We start from the raw sequence: 12,447 nt of genomic DNA, 5'->3' as shown, positions 1-12,447 counted from the left end.
AAATGAAAGCCAGGAAAAAAAAACATTTCTCAAGGGTAAAATTTTATTTGCATCTGCCTGAGCCCCATCCTTCCACGTGCAGGTGACCCTCTCCCGCAGAGATGCTCTTACCAACTGCTTCCTAAGTCCTGTTCCCCTGGTCACACAAGACTTTCTTCTAATCTGGAAAGAAAAGTGAGACAACTGATTAGTACTGGGAAGAAAACTATTTCACTATCATGCCTAAGAACACAGACACCATCAGCACCATGAGCTGGTGACCTGCAGTCTCTGAACTGGGCTGTACGAACAGGTACAAAAGCAAGTGTTGATTCCTCAAAACATCACTGCTGAGTGTAGGAATAGCATCTTCTTTTTAAAAGAAAGCAGATGTGAAGCTCTAAAGCTGCTAAAGGGTTTTAAGACTTCCAGATTAGCAGAGGAGGGTTATAATTGGTTGCAAGATACCTGTGAAAAGTAACAAATTAAAACCTGAGACGGGAAAGGGGAATCACTTATTTAACTGTCCTGCCTTCTTTAGGATCCTGAACCTGTCATGGGAGGAACACTCTGGCCACAATCCAGTTAAGCAGTTCAGTTTACGTCAAATTTGAGAGAACATGGAGAGCCCCGCTCGTTCAAGATCTTCACATTTCTCACCAGCAGGCTGTTTATCTCTTGCACTTGCGTACACACGTACACACCCCCCTACCTTGCAAGAACTTCCACTTTTAGCTTTTATCCTAAGGACTACCCTTCTAGAAACACAACCCCTCTTGGCTATAAAAGCATCCAATTCTCCTGCAAGGGAAAAGTGCTGCTGCAACACCAAGAGGCAGGTCCTGCATCCGCCGAGCCCCAGGCAGCTTTCAAGATGCAACCCAGAGCTGCACCCACAAGCTATATGGTTTTACCCGCAGACACTCACATGATGCAAGATGAGCATTAGCCAGATAAATTGTGGATTCCTTAACATATCCATCTACCTTGCAACAGCAATTAAGTATGCAGTATTTCCTAATTTACTCCATTACAAAGAAAATGCAGTGTCCATTCATCAGTCTGCTATCACAAAAGGCCTTTTAATTAATGCACCTACTTCCTTTGTTCAATTAACGCCAACAAGGAAGCCCTTTTTCACACACTGCGTTTAGCTCCTATAATGCTCTGGTCACCATTTGCTGAATACGATAGTATTTTTAAGGTATTAATAAACACTTGTTATATTCATGCTATATACTTCCTACATGCATGCTCTATATACAAAGCTCACTAAAAAAAATGCATGCAATTTCCCCAGCCGGAAAAATTCAGAGATAAAATTGCAGCAATGATTTGTATCTGCCCAGGGCAGCAATCCCAGCCGTCGGTGACCTCTGTGCAAACATACCAAGCCAATTACACACTGTGACAGCAGACTTTCCCCTCCTGTATCAGCAGCTTCTTGTTGCTGGCTGCGAGAAACATCAAAAGGTAGCACAACAAATATACGCGTTACCGAGCGCTTCAGGCTAGGGACAACCAGCCTAGAGGTTTAATCAAGATTTGGATCAAATTGTGCGAGTTGTTTTGTAAACATTGATCTTATTGAGTTGTTACAGCTAGAGGATGTAATTCCCAACTACCTGCCCATTTAACCTCTGAAAATCATCATCAGGCAACTCAGCTCAATCCTCGTCCTCCATCGCCTCTTGTTTACCATAGTCTTCATTAGCAGATGAGCGGCAATCTGCGTACCCCACCTCATCCTTCAGCATCCTACACCTGGGACATCCCCACCAGCACTCTTGTGTCCTCTTGGTAAGGTAAAACTAGCCCACGGGGCAAAGGGAAACTTTTAAAAAGCCTCCAACCACAGCTAGCAGCTGACAGAAGAAACGTTAGCAGCTTCTTAGAGATTAACGGGCAGGACAAGGCGATGTGCGGCCTGCGAGTTTGCCTTGTATTGTCTAGGACATCCCAGGTCCAACTTCTTGTTGAGCAACACCATCACTGCTTTTTCTGCTGGGTGTCCCAAAGCACCTTTACTTCATCTCCTTTCTTTAGGAAGGAAAACGAGCAGTAGTGGCTGAGAGCTGGGAATTCATGACTTCAGCTGCCAGCCTCTTCCACTCCAGGAGCAGAAATTTAGGAAGAGTATGATGAAGAGCACATAAGAGACCCCTGGGTTTCTGAATCTTAACATCAGTGAGAGAGGCACTTAGGTCTGAATTTCAACCCTCATATGCTCACCATTGCCGTTTATTGCAAGGCAGTGCTAAGAGCAGCTAAAACCCAGGTGATTCTCCATCAGAAGAAAGAAATACAGAAGCATGCACTTAAGAGAGCCTGAAGCCTCACACAGGCTCTCCCAAGCAACAAGATCCAAAAATCAGCTCATCCTACCAGTGCCCACAAAGGCACAGTAACTCCAGATCCCATCTGTTACCCAAAAGGGTAAGCTATCCTCTCCTCCTCAGATGTTTACAGGAGGGAAACCACTTCAACAACCCAGCTCACCAGTCAACCAGGTGCTCTGAGTCTTCTCCAATCTGCTCCACCTACGCTTGCGCGTGCAAAACAAACCCCAGGGCAGCCGTGTTTTCCCCAGCAGAGCAAAACAGCAGACTTAGAGAGGGGAGATCCATCTGGAAAGCAAACATTGTGAAAAGCATCCTGCTGTTCAGCCAGGATGAGCGTGCCCAAGGGCAACATCAGCCGTTTGTGGTGACGGCCAAGGATTGGGAGCAGGAAACCTGGTGTGGGAGATGACAGGCAGAAGTACGTTAAGATTCAACAAGAAAGGCAGGGAGGCTGGAAGAACCGCACACTGAAGCTTCAGATGGCAGGAGGAAGAGCAGCTCTAACAAGGCCAACAAAGTCGCAACAGACTCAACCCCTACATGCTGATACACACTGTGATGACAACATCATGGCAATCCATCCAGGGCTTCCAGGGGATGCACTCCATCGTCTGCTTGGAATTGGGAAGGAGACATCCTTTTCTAAAGCCCAGAGTGAACGCACCCACTTAAGTATTATACTTTGGGCTTTTTTTTGTTTTTCTTTTTCCTTTCTTCTTCTTTGAACCATTCAGCCAAGAAATGAAACAATTTCTGCCTGCACTGATAGCGGAAATGCTACTGACTGTTTAGGTGAGATTAATTTCAGGATTGTGGCCAGACTGAGGAAATTGGTGGAAGACATCCTTCATAGCTGGATAATGAGGTTGCAGTCTTATGAGTAATTCTCCTGAGTTATGTGCCCGGCACCTTGGATGTGGGTGACGCATTCATTCTTTCCCTCCCTTTTTGAATGGAAAATGCCATCCAAGCACACAAACACAATATTTATTAAAAAAAACAACAAAAATCATGAGATGGAGGCACAGATTGCATCTCACTTGTACAATGTCCAATACGGCTGCTATCTAGAGGAGTTTGCCTAGTGGGTTCTCCAGGAACGTCCCCAGGCTGCAACTTAACCCATGCCTGTCAGATGTACACCATCCTCCTAAAACCTAAGTAGCCTCTGGGGTGGAAACCAGGACAGCGCCAAGACAAATCAACAGCCAAAGACACTGTCCTGTACACCTGTATTACACTTCTGATGCGGAGAGACCAACCCAGGCTTCCTCACTCCAACATTCACATCCTCGCTGCAGGGCCACCTTGTGTCTTCGTGCATGGTCCTACACATGCTGCAGGGACCAACTGTCTGTATAGATGCCATGTTCCTCCCAGCTTGTTATGGCGTAAGTGGATTGCAACCAGCTCCCCCTTCTGAGCAAGCAAAGGCTTCCACAAGGACGTTACCTGAAGTTTTAGTGCTGTCAAAGCTCAGCTGCATGGAAACCAGAGCAGAGGAAGAGGGACTCTTTTCTGAAGATCTCTCTGCTCCGTCTGGACCCATCACCTTCCATTACTCAACTGCCTTTCTGGGAATTCTCCATGCCTTCCCCTATGCCATGCCCAGGCACTAGACATGAAAATAGCTTACGACAGTTCCTGCTGGCATGGCATCGACTCTGTTTCTCCTGGAGAATGAATTAGCAGATGGGACCAGTGGAAGATGGCTGAGCTAGAGAGCTGGACAACTGGAGTCTTTCCAATCCAGTAACTGCAGTCCAAAAGACTGAGGATGCAAAGATCCTCCAGGGTCAGAACCTCTTTCCTAGGGATAGGAACAGGGTCAAGGAAGATATGCAGGTGGCTGGTTACTGACAGGCTGTGCAGGCTAACTTATATCTGCATGGTTGGTTTTACTGTTCCTCAAATTCCCGCTTTGCTTGCTTATTCCCCAGTCAACCCACTGTGTAATTCCAGCAAAATAACCACAATACCGAAGAGCTTTTGAAATTAATATGACGGGCTCGCAAGCATCCTCTGTCATGCAGAACTAAAATTAAAACATACACCCAGCCTTGCCTCACTCCCTGAAATTCATCACGTGGAAACTTCCCTGCATCACGTCAAGAGACTCCCGACAGCTGAAAGAGCTAATGGGAAGCTGCATCACTCTGCTGCTACCAGACTTCAAAGCAGGGTTCCAGCTCCATCACCATGCCTGTTCCAGCAGACCAACCACTGCTTGAGACACAAGGCTGCCTTTAGGGCACTGTCTCCTCCATGCACATGGACGACAGTCATCCTCCAATACAAATGGACATGGGAGGACCAGGAGAAGACAGGCTTCCCAATATTTTGGAGCAGCAAAAGGTGACCATGAGTGTTTTCTCAGAAACCATTGCTGAAAGTCTCATGTATGTTCTGGCTTTGCCACCACACTGACACAAGAGAAGTAAAACTAAAAGCCAAGAGAAAACCAAAATTACCTTAGTAAAAACCCCAAGGAGCAGGTGGGAGCAAACACAGAGTTCGGGGGCTACAACATCATGACACGTCACAAGGTTGGGCATCCCTAAGTAGAAAGAGCTTCTGAGAACCACCTGTGAAAGCATCTCCACCCACCATGCACATCAACTGCTTACCCTACAGAGAGGTATTGGGCCAAGACATGTAATGCTGCCCTACCAGACCAGAGCAAAACCCTGATATCCATGCTGCACCTGGCTTTAGGACTCTGAAACTCCAGCTGAGATGAGCAGCTCTATAAGAGGGAGCATCGGGACAGATGCTGACCCACAGCCCTCAAGGCAGTCAGTGTCCCATGGTGAAAACCCTGTTCAACAACCAGGCACCAATATGGCAAGCCAAGTCGTTTCCAAGGTCTTGCTGCTAACCTCAACAGATTTTTTTTTTCACATTACCTCTCTCGTCCACATGGCTGACAATTCCTTCATGGCTCCTCACACTATCAGGACCACAGCAAGGAAACTGACACCATCTCAGACATCTTCTGGCTCAGCAAACACAGCTACCTGCACTTGATACATATTTTGGGGTTGAAATTGAGATGCAAACTGCTGCTAAAATAACCGCCACGGAGGAGTGGTTGCTGAAATACTGAGACTCTTTCCATTTCTTCTCTCCCTGTCCCCCAACTGATTTTACCAGCCTATAGAAGGAAATAAGAATTGCATGACTCAGAGGAAGAGTCATCTTCTACCCATCACAGAAATCCACACGTGCACCCAAGTAGCTGGGTGAGACAATATCTTCTGTCCCCAGCCACCGGTATCACACTAACCACCACCGGCACAGCTCTGTAACGTGCCCATGAGAAAACACAGACAAGGCAAGAAGCAAGAGTACCAAGAACCAGAAGCTAAAATTGCAGGACTGTCCTGGCTGTGATGAACAGAAGAAGGTTTCCTCTGCTCCATCGCAGCTTCCAAGGGAGCATCCAAGGAGCCACCAAGCCAAACAGGAAGGTCCTCATCCCACGTGCCAAGGAGGTCATGGGAGGAGAAATCTGCGATTTGCTGCATGGAAGATACTGCATGGGATCAGGTCAGAATGATCAACATGGTCAAGGGATAAAAGCTATGCCTAGGAACGAAGTGATGGCAACATCCCTTAGTGATGCCTGCAATAACTCACATACTACGCTGGTTTGCCTGCTTCATGAGCTTTAAACTTCTGGAATGCATCTCTAGAAGATGTTACAGTTTACTGGCGTATATTTTCCATTGCCTCCACTTTTACTGCATTTTTATTGTGGTGCCCAAATATCCAATTGTTGAAAAAGTTGAGTGGGGATTGGTAAAGCATGTGCACAGAGGCACCAGGGGAAGACGTTTCCTTTGATGCAGGAGGACAGACCTGAAAACAGCTTCTTACTCTGCAACAAAAGTCCTACGACAGCGGCAACACCAGGTGTCAGAATGTGACCCCCCGCAAAATTGCAAAACTCCCTTGATGGTGTACAGATATTACAGCCCCCACGGCACATTTCCAACACCGGCTGTTTTCTCAGTTATGATTCCTCCTTACCCCTAATACAGCTGACAGCAACACATGTAGGAGCTGGAGATTCGGGGGGGGGGGGGGGGGGGCGGCGACTCTCAAAGGCATAAAGACATCAGTGCATTTCAGCAAGGCCTTTAGAGTCAGTTATCTGATGCTTTAGACTCCACTGATGGCATTTATGAATGTAAAAATGCATATAAGGCTTCAACATCCTCTCCCAGTCGCTCTCTTTAGGATGCAAACGCAATTTAACACAATTAGGCAGGACAGAAAGCCTAGACCTTTTTACAGGATCAACTGCATTCCAGTTGTCAGGCAAGATAAAGAGACGCCAGCTTAACAGGCAGGCTAGACAAAAGCATGTTACCACCTCTGGATGGTTTTCAGATCACCACAGGACTTTGCAAGGAGGAACAGCACTTTCTCAAAAGGCATTGAGCCCTGCTACAGCTCTACGTGGGGGGGGGGACGGACCCAAAAAAAGAGCACCCATCAAGTAATCCTAAATTTGTTAGCAGGAAAACAAAAGGTTTCATATAGGGGAAAAAAAAAAAGTCTCATCTTTAAGACTGGAAAAACCCAAACCTCTAAGAGAGGTGCCAGGGCACATTGCTCCATTTGCAGATGTGTTACCTGAAATTCTCAACGTTAGGGCAGAAAAGAGAGAGAAGAGGAGAGAGCTCTGGGCGTGAGGCTTCAGGATGCTGAAGGCATTTATTTCCATGGCTTAAGTTTCAGATTTGAACTGAGAAGCTGACAAAGTGTCTGGAGGTACCTTGAAACATTTCCCATCACGACTGCTCTTTGCAAAGGAGAAGCAGCTTAAAATTGGCATGAAGTAGATATTTCTGTATAACATACCATCTTCCACAGAAAAATCAATCATCCCTAATTCTGGGCATTTTTTTCTATAAAAAGACCCCAAAAAAGCATTTTCATTATCGTAGCCTGCAATTTAAAAAATAAAATAAAATTTTAGAAAAAGGAACAGATTTATTAATCAAATCCTCTAGATCTACCCCGTAACTCCCCAGCGACTTCAGAGGACCTTTAGGTGGGAACAAAGATCTTAGCAATATTTTTCCAGGAGAAATTAAAGAGCTTTGAACTTGTGCCTCTCTGTTTTTCGAAGGACATGGATCAGGAGGAATCCAGAAATAATCAGTTTATCAGCTGTACCTCCGCAGGAAGGAACGAGGTTGAGAACCACCTAAGCAGAGGTACAAGGTGCCAGATGCTGTGGTTGCACACCTGACATGCTGAAGGTGCTTGGGCCAGTCCCGCATCCCCCTGCCTTCATCTCCCATCCTAAATCTGGCACGACAAGCACTGACCTTTGTAAAGTGCTTTGAGATCTCTGGGTCTGTTACACAAGTACAGGTGTTACTATCTTGAGTCCAGGTAATCCAAAGCAAATCACTGCAGAAAGCTAATGGCACGGTCTATCTGAAAATAGACAGAAATCCCCACCAAAAACATCTAAGTCGTCATGATAGAAAAATAAATCCCGGCAGATTGTTGCTAGCATTATATGAATCATCATGTTGTTATAGCAACTTCATATCTGCATCGAATCTGAAAACCAAGCACAGCTGAAATAATATAACAGCATTAAGTAAAAATGATATATAACAAGATAAAAATGGATCGGCTCAATCTCAGAGGAGCACCCACACTTCTTTCTCACTCTCTTCCCTCCCTTTGAAAACATTGCTTTCCTGTATTTAAACAAAGGGAAGAGACTTGGAGCTTATGGAGAAGAGCAGAGCACTAACAAGCTTTTGAATTCAAGGAGAACCTTCAAAATGAAGATCCACCTTTAAATAAAACCAAGTGCGCTTCCCGGTTATTGCCACCAGCCCCAGCCACCTGACCCTATTGTTCCTATGAGCTGCAAAATCCATGCATTGCACGAATTATAGAAATATATATAATTTATTTATAAAATTTATAAAATTATATGATTAATGCACCACATAAACTACCTAAATATATATGCACACTGTCATCCCCCTCTGTTCAGGAGTCCCGAGCAGAGAGACTGTTTTCAACCAGAATAGAAGATGCAGAAGCAAGAAAGGGGATGCACAACGTCTATTTTTAAAACTGCAGATACGTGTGGTTATTTCATTATTGGAGAAAAAGTGAAAAGTGTCACCAAGGTTCCTTCCATCAGAGCAGCAAAGGGAGAAAGCTAAACAAACATATTTATTTCAGGGATTTGGCAGAAAAGCACAGCTCTTCTGAAAGGCAATAGGCTCCCATCAACCTCCAAGACACCGCAGGTGCCTCAGAAGACACCGCTTTTCTCCGATTAGTGCCAAGGATGCCCAGAAAGCACCGCAGGGCACTGATCTGCTCCTCCTCCCCGTGGGATGCTGCCAGCGTCAAGGAGATTTGAAGGGGGAAGAAGGGAAATAGCTGGGAGTTCTGCAAATTTTGCTCTTGATGTTTCAAGCAAATTAAAAATAAACAACCAAAAAAATCCCAAACCAGCAGCTCTAGTCGCAACAAAGTCCTATTAGTCTCAACAAGAGCACTAAAATATTTCCTGTAACTCAGTTAATTAAAAGCTAATAAAAAGAAGCAGCTTAACTTATTCTTCCAGAGTTCAAGACAGCAAAAGCATCACTCTGCCCCAGACAGGAGAACTGTTTTCTTTTTTCTTTTCTCCTTTTTCTTAAATGCATTTATTCATTAAAGTTTCCTCGTAGGCTGTGCAATGAGTCACTTCTTGCTTCTCTATAAAGCGCGAAGGGATGGAGAGGAACAGGATTTAAAGAGAGGATGGAGACACTCACAAAGCCTGTTAGAAAAGCTTGAAAAGCTTTTGAGGGAGCCACAGATAAAGTGAGGCAGCTCCTCACATGGGCTCCAATACCTTTTCTCTATCACCATACCTTTCCCAGGGCCAAGTCCGGCTGTCTCCTCGCTTACAGACAGGACAGAAAGCCACCCTCTCTCCTCTGCCCAAAAATAACTCGCCAAGCCTTCTTCCTCCCCAGAAGAGCTTGGGAAGAGAAATCTGGAGCTCCGGCAGCAAGCAGGAGGGATGCTGCTCCTCCTGTGGACTTGGTGGCTCACAAGTACAGATGGGACTATCTCTGCACCAGTGAAATGTGATCAAGGGAGATCATGTAAGTTGGTATTGTCAACAGCTTGAGGCATTTCATCTCTCTCACCCTTGCAGCCAGAGGAGCCCCAGCAGCCACCAGCTCAGAGTGAGCCACACGTGTCCACGTGGGTGGGTGAAGACTGCAAGCAGCTATTTTGCAATTGGTTTTCTGGTGGGGAGGAAGAGTCCATCAGACCAGTAATGCCAAGCTCAACAAAAAGCCCAGGAGACAAACTCTCCCATCGCCAGCCTTATCTCAGACTGGATCTGGAATGTCCTGGTTTAGTCCCACAACTGCTCTCAGGAGTCCCCCCTTGGCTCTCCTGGACCTTCATCCACCCTTCAAGCCCTCACTTCATCAACAGAAGCTTTGAGGAAGCAAAGCCAGCATGGAGGTGTGACACGAGTCTGCAGAGAGGCTGGACAACAGAAATGGCACACATATCAGCGCAGTCTTGATTTATGTTGAGTGCTGATGGGTCTGGGCCGGAATAACCTCCACCGTGAAAGCAAAGGGAGAGGCTACCCTAGCAAAACTCAGAAGCATACTCCAGACCCACCTGGGGCCAAGCTCATCAGCCCCATGAAGCTCAAGACTGATGAAATTATAATTTCCTAACACAAGAACCACTCAAGTTTACCAACTCAAATCTTAGGGATGGTGAAAGCACAACAGCTACTGCACAGCCCCACCGACTGGTTTAGATAGACTTTGACCTACAGCGCCAGACCCCTTGACTGACCATCTGCACAGCACCCGCTATCCAAGTACGGCAGGCAAAAGCCCAAGATACCACACACAGCATGTGGCACCATCCATCTTCATGTCTTCAAAAGCTACCAGCTAACTACCAGACGGATGCTGTGCTGATGGCAAATGCGTTCCCTTCAAGCTCTTGCCATCCATTTGCTCAGTCCTTGGCTGAGAAGGACCCTAACCCTTTGGAGCTCCCCAGCACTACTGCAATAAACACAAATCCCAAAAAAGCACAACCTGAGCCCAACTCCACTGCTGCCACAGTTTTCCAGCAAGGACTCCATCTTGCCCATGTGTAGCAGCAGAGAACATGAAACTGCTGCGGTGACGGCCATGATCATGTGTCATACCTCATGGCAGAGATCTTCTACCTTACCTAGAATGGTGTCTCTCACTTTTCTAACATTTATTCTATCTGACAAAGAAAATTTTTTAAAAATAAAAAAAAATAAACAAAACCAAAACTCAAAGTGATAACACCCCCCCCCACAAAATGACAAACAAACAAACAAAAAATTAAAGACAGAATCTAGGGGAACTTTTTCACTGCCACCCAGACTGTTTCCAAAGGGTTCACATGCCAATCTAATAATAAAGCCGTCATATGGGGTGATGTGATTTTAGCTTTCAAGCTGAAGGTTGCTATGGGAGGCTGTTTCCAGCAGCAGCGCTGCACAGCGTTTGTAAAAGGCCCTCCCAGCACCAGACACCGCTCAGATTTTTTAATAGGAAGAAATTCACTTTTTTTTTTCTTTTCTTTTTTTTTTTTTAAAAGTCCCAGAAAAAGCTGCAGTCCTGGAAAGAGACAGGGAGGAAAAAAATAATAAATGGGGCTGTAATTCAGAAGCCTGTAGAAGTGTGGATGCAGTGACATAGCCCCTTCCAAAGCTAAAGCACCAGGTAAACCTCTGTCTTGCAAATCAGTGCATGTCAGCTGAGCCGGCGCTGCTGTACCAGCCAACACCAGGTTTGCTCGGACGTGGGAGAAGTTAAAGAACATCAGATGATCTCACGTGCCGTACAAGCGAGGAGAAGAAACGGGAACAGTTATTGCAATGCCTCTGCAGCAGTGCATTAAACTGCAGGGTACATTGACCGTGCAACTAAATCCTGACTCTCCGATAAAAAGGAGGCATCACTTTACAATAGGTTGAAGAAGTTAACCTAGCACGGGACAAGCTTTTTAGAATAAAAAAAAAATAATAATAATAAAAAAGGGAGATATATAGGGAGCTGTGCAAAGAATAAAAAGAAGATACATACACAGAGAGCTGTGCAAAGCTGGTCAAATACAAATGACTCTCTTAAAAGTAACAAACAAGTAAACATAGAAGATATTTTCTATACCAAATTGCAAGATTTAGGAGCCTGTTACAACTTGCAGGATTTACAGAGGAAACAAAATAAGAAGGGGATTTACCGAGGACTTAACACAAGGACATAGCCATGAAGCAGCAGGAGAGGGAGACGGAGTAGCTATTTACCTTTACACAGTGTGCTGAAGACTACTGAATACTGATTTATAAAAGGCTTTTAATTCATGTTGCCAAAGCTTCCAGCCATTAGGTGCTTTAATTCTTTGCAGGTTAAGTAAAGCAGAGTTAGTAGGTGAGATATATGGATAGGGATGAATACTCACAGAGAAAACACTTCAGTTGTGTGGACACATGCCCATACGAGGTTAATGTACAACTGTGTTATTTAAAGGACAAACTGAGAATGCAATAATATTGACGATGACAAAAAGAGAGAGTAGCAAATGGCCTCAAATGTTTTGAGCCCCTGCTCAGATGTGAGCAGACAGCCGAAAGGTGGCATACCCTGTACTCCAGTCCAGAAATGGACCATCTTTTCCTTGGCAAATTGACAGCAGAAGATGCTATTTTCAGAAAAATATACAGGAGAACCAATAAACCAGAAAGCCAAATCCTTTGGGGTTTTCTGTTTGTAAGGTGTTCAGGGTATGTTTACCTCTGCCTCCAAAGCCTCCCACACTTGTACCTAACTGAGCTGAGATAATTAACTCCCACACAGAACTTGCTCAGCAGGGGTCCAGCGCTCAGGTGGTCGGTTCAGAGCAAAGGCTGGAACTGAGAGGGTTAAATTGGGCTTATAATGGGTAGGGAATGGCAAAAATCAATTCGATTTAGTGCTGCTCTATTTCGGGCAATTCTCCCCTGTTGCTACTTTAACTTCTCAATGCAAAAAAAAACAGTATTATATATCGTTTTTATACATATATAGTT

At 45.2% G+C, this 12,447-nt stretch overlaps 1 protein-coding gene across 8 annotated transcripts in view; it reads right to left on the bottom strand.

Moving 5' to 3' along the window:
- TSNARE1 (t-SNARE domain containing 1) overlaps positions 1 to 12,447 on the bottom strand; it is a 530,096-nt gene that overhangs the window by 482,285 nt on the left and 35,364 nt on the right. For 5 of the 8 annotated variants that reach the window (XM_076329011.1, XM_076329018.1, XM_076329017.1 and 2 more), the window contains one exon: positions 112 to 162. The exons of the other annotated variants lie outside the window; for them this stretch is intronic. The gene's annotated coding sequence lies outside the window, so the exon portion shown is untranslated. The remainder of the gene's footprint in view (positions 1 to 111; positions 163 to 12,447) is intronic. 8 annotated transcript variants of the gene reach the window in all.

This window comes from Aptenodytes patagonicus, chromosome 2 (genome assembly GCF_965638725.1).
Source record: "Aptenodytes patagonicus chromosome 2, bAptPat1.pri.cur, whole genome shotgun sequence".
Taxonomy (NCBI): Eukaryota; Metazoa; Chordata; class Aves; order Sphenisciformes; family Spheniscidae; genus Aptenodytes; species Aptenodytes patagonicus.
Note: the sequence above shows the minus strand (reverse complement) of the source record. Positions and strands in the feature narration are given on the sequence as shown.